This window comes from Carya illinoinensis, chromosome 6, assembly GCF_018687715.1.
Source record: "Carya illinoinensis cultivar Pawnee chromosome 6, C.illinoinensisPawnee_v1, whole genome shotgun sequence".
NCBI lineage: Eukaryota > Viridiplantae > Streptophyta > Magnoliopsida > Fagales > Juglandaceae > Carya > Carya illinoinensis.
Window position 1 is genome coordinate 5522760 of NC_056757.1, and position 4750 is coordinate 5527509.

Here is a 4750-nt window from a genome sequence, read left to right on the forward strand (position 1 = left end):
ACATGGAGATCATGTAACTACTACCTCAAGTGGATCTTCAACTGATGACAATGGGGTTAAGCCAATTGTAATGGTGCTAAACCTTTTTGTAATAATGATGCTTCAGCAGACTAAGCATCTATTTAGTTTTATGTACGTGATGAATGTGGATGTGTTATTTCTGTAATCTACCTGATGCATTTGGTAAATAAGTTCATGATCGTTTTTCAGTGCACAGCAAAAACATGCAAAAGTTTTTGAGTGAAGAGTTTAACTACCCTTGCCATGCACAAGGAGAATCAATTTGTATAATTATTTTTATTTTTATTAAGTATAGCATAGCAAACAAAAGCACCACCTAGCTTTTCACTGTATACACATTTATTCTCCATTACAACAAGTGCTGAACCCTTTTTCTTAGCACTCTTAAATTTTAATGACAACATCTTCCACCTCACCAAACTTAGAAAACAACTCTCTCAACCCCTCTATTGTGTTATCTTCACCTATCTTCTCCCATGAAACTTGAAGAACCTTCTCCTTATCCACCCTAGGCCTAGCAGTACCCGTCGTCTCCTTCCTCATCCTGGGAACTCTCTACTTGTAGCCGATGTCGTATTTTCCCCTTTACTTGCATGCATTGCTCTTATTCTTGCAATCTCCTCTCAACTTCTTAGCAATTCTCTCCTCTTCTTCTCACTCTTTTGCATATGGGTCGGGAGCAAAAGCTGACTGCTCCCTTTCCTCAAGGTCAAAAGATATCTTCCGTCTCTTTGCATCACGCTTGCATTCCTGCTCCTATATCAAAGAGAACCATAAGAGTTGTACCAAGGAAAAGTTAATTGAGTGAAAAGGCCACTTGTAAATGCAAGTAGCAAGCATCAGAATCACCATTATAATTTTTTTTGTAAGCTGATATCAATATAAATAATAACTAGAAAGATGAACTTTTCATGAGAAAAAACAGAATCGTAATACAAAGCAAAGATCATAAAGCAGAGAATAGAAACAATTTCACAACCTAACAACAAATTGCTTCCTAACTTATAAAAAAAAAAAAACAGATTGCTTCCTATATCCTAATAGAAACAAAACTCAAAATCCAAGCTTATTGAGGCAACAAAATCCTCATAAAAGAAGACGCTGCAACAAGAGGCACTACCAGTATTAAAGCTTCTAGAAGAAAATCCTACAAGCACGAATCACAACATGACACCTGAAAAATCTCCAGAATATTCCTCTATAACTAACTGAATAAATGTGAACTGCGTGATCAATGATTGTAATCTGATGAACATGTATATATGTGTTGTCAAGCTAATGTATTAGGCATGAAAATGAAATATACAGAATAGAAATGAGAATATGACTTCCTTTGAGACATTGTGTCGAGCACCTAGAGCGCACTCTTTATTTCCTATGTTTTTGTTGTTTCTTCAAAGCTCAATGCGATCCTAATTCACAAACGATACCATCCTTGAAATGCTCAAAACAAAGTCGCAGCAAAGTATTGAAGAATCAGAAAGAAGAAGAACCCAGATGAACTTGTTCTATACTAGTTGAATTAAAAAGGCAAAAATTCACTTTGATCCAAGGAAAACATAGAGGGAAAAATGGTATGTTGAGTTTTAAACATAGAGGGAAAAGATAGGTTTGATGAAAAATAATCATAGTATGCAATGTCTATTTAGTAATGCCCCCTAGAAAACAAACATGAACTTGAGGAAGCGCAAACAAAACAAAAATTCAACAAAATCATTGACGGGATTAAGGAAGCGAAAACAATAGCTGAGTAAAAAGGAGAAGGGATTGGACGAATATTGAGAGAAGGTGTATACTATTTTGCTGCTTGGTGACCTTCTCTCATCTCCCTTTGGTCATATTTTTTCGCAAGAGTTTATAGGGTTTCCTTCTGGATCTTGGAGAGGTGAGAAAATGCAACTACATGAGAGGAAGTGCGACCATCGCAAATGATCAGAATGTCATCCAAGTCCAAACTGCGCCATTTCATTTTACACGTAGGCATCCCATTTGCCCACCGTTTGCGCATAGCGCTTGTCTCCAGTATTTTTTTATTTTTTTTAATGTAACTGTTGCCACGTCAGTCAACTGACTGCACGCCGTTTGTACGGGCCGACTACCCCTAGAAGAATTGTAGATATATATACTGCCGTGAACCCTAGAAGGGTAGAGAATGCATGGCGTGGATGGTGTGAAAACTGTGAAGACTGATCTTGGTTATCTCGTGCTTGGGTTTTGGGCGTGCTAGACTTGGGCCTTTTTTTTTTGGGCCTTGACTTAGTAATAGGGGTGAGTTCGGTCCGGTCCGGTCCGGTCGGGTCCGGGGAGGTTTTGTGGACCGGACCGGACCTATTCGATCCAGGGTTTTCCCACCCTGGACCGGACCGAACTCCATCAGGACCGGTCCGGTCCGGTCGGTCCAAGGTTGACTTTTTTTTTTTTTTTTTATCTAATGACATTTTTTTTAATATTTATGTAATTATATTGTAATATATTTAATATATATACATATAGTATTATATATATATTAGTAATATGCTAATACTATTAGTCTATTAGTAATAATACTATAACTAATAAATATATGTAATAATAACTATACTATAACTAATAACTATATGTAATAATAGTAATAGTGATAACTATATATGTAACTATATGTAATACTAATAACTAATACTATTAGTCTATTAGTACTAATAACTATACTAGTATTAATAACTATACTAGTATTAATAACTATACTAGTACTAATATTATAACTAATAACTATATGTAATGATAGTAATACTATATGTAATACTATATTAAATAATAGTAATACTCTTATTACTAAATACTCTATGTAGTTATAGTGATTTAATACTAACATATTATATATTAAGCTAACTATACTAATACTATTATAAATTTACAAATATATGATATATTATCATTTATTTTATAACTTTTATAATATGTTAATACATTAATATATATACTAGTATTATATATATATTTTTGATCGGTTATACTAGTACTATATATTATAGTTAATAGTTATACATTAAAGAATATAGTAATACATTGATACTAAATATATATAGTTATAGACTTATAATGATTTAGTTATTATGAATTTATGATTAATATAACTATATAATTGTATTAGTATTAGACTATTAATAATTCAATTTGGCTATATTATATTAGTAATATTAGTTATGTTGAATCAATTAGTTAGTATAACTATATTCTACATCATTAGTATTAATATAAATATTAGTATTAGTTATAACTATATAGCCTATATTAGAATTGAGTTTTAGAGTATATAATAGACTAATAGTATTAGTACAACTATATAAGTATATTGTATAGCTATATATTAGTTTTAATTATAGTGATTAGTATAATTATATAATAGTAGACTATTAGTATAACTATATATTAGTATATTATAATTTATATATTATATTTATACTATAACTCTTATAATATATTAATATATACTAGTACTATATATTATAGTTATATATTAAATAATATAATAATACATTCATACTAAATATATATAGTTATATTTCTAGTGATTTAGTTATTAACTTATTATGATTAGTATAACTACCCAAATTATAATAGTATTAGACCATTAATATAGCTATATATTAGTAATATTAGTTATAGTAAATCAGTGCTTTAGTATAACTATATAAATATTAACTATAATGATTTTTATATATTCATTAAATATAAGTATAGTGATATTTAAATTATATTAATTAAAGTGATAAATATACTATATAGCTATACATAGTATTAATTATAGTGATTAGTATAACTATATAAATTATATAATAGTATATTAGTATTAATAGTAGACTATTAGTATAGGTCACTATAGCTATTGTTGAAGTATTAGTTATAGTGATTTAGTATAACTATATTAGTATAACTATAGTCTATATTAGATTATTAATATTTTTTTATACCATATATAATTATATAATTAATAATTTAATTATATACAACTATTATATAAATAATATATATAAATAATATTTATTTATTTTTTATTTCTATTCGGTCCGGTCCGGTCCGAAGTGAAAAACTCCCGGACCGGGACCGGACCGAATCTTTTCGGTCCCTTAAAAATGGGTCCGGTCCGGTCCGGTCCAAACAGTGCCGGTCCGGTCAGTTTTGCCGGTCCGGACCGGCCGATGCTCACCCCTACTTAGTAATACAGTCTGCCCCCAAAAATATTTCGGCCCAAAACTAAATAAAAAAATTCCATCTCATTCATAAAATGTATCAAATGATTTTAATCTAATTATTAGGCCCAATCAAAATGCACATCTCATTAAAAAAAAAATTAAAATCGTTTTCCATTCTCAAAATTAATTGTTAATCTCAAGTGAGTTTTTCATACTTATAAACACAAACATTTTTAAAATGGCTTGGTACTGGATGTTTTTTGGGTGGAGGGAGGGCTTTCACTTGAAGAGGCCAAGAGGATTTCAAGATTTTCGGACTTCTGTTGAAATAAAAATGTACGCATTGTATGTTTTCATCTTTTGTTCTCTTTTGTTTTGTTTTGTTTTGTTTTTATTTCGGCTGCAATCTCATGATGGATTATGATATGTGATGTAGAATTTATGAAAAAATCATATATGTTCGTTCCATTCACTCTTAATTATTAATATCCAAACAACGTCGGAATTCTTATTTCATTTCCTTCGTATGAAACTCTCAAACATGAAAAACATTAAAA

At 30.3% G+C, this 4750-nt stretch overlaps 1 long non-coding RNA gene across 1 annotated transcript; it reads right to left on the reverse strand.

Annotated features, from left to right (window-relative positions):
- Nucleotides 1-280: 280 nt before the first annotated feature.
- On the reverse strand, nt 281-2077 carry LOC122312412. The gene is made up of 2 exons (XR_006243181.1): nt 1818-2077; nt 281-777 (listed from the first exon to the last, which is right to left on the reverse strand). It is a non-coding gene; the product is annotated as an uncharacterized LOC122312412 (long non-coding RNA).
- Between the last annotated feature and the right edge of the window lie 2673 nt (nt 2078-4750).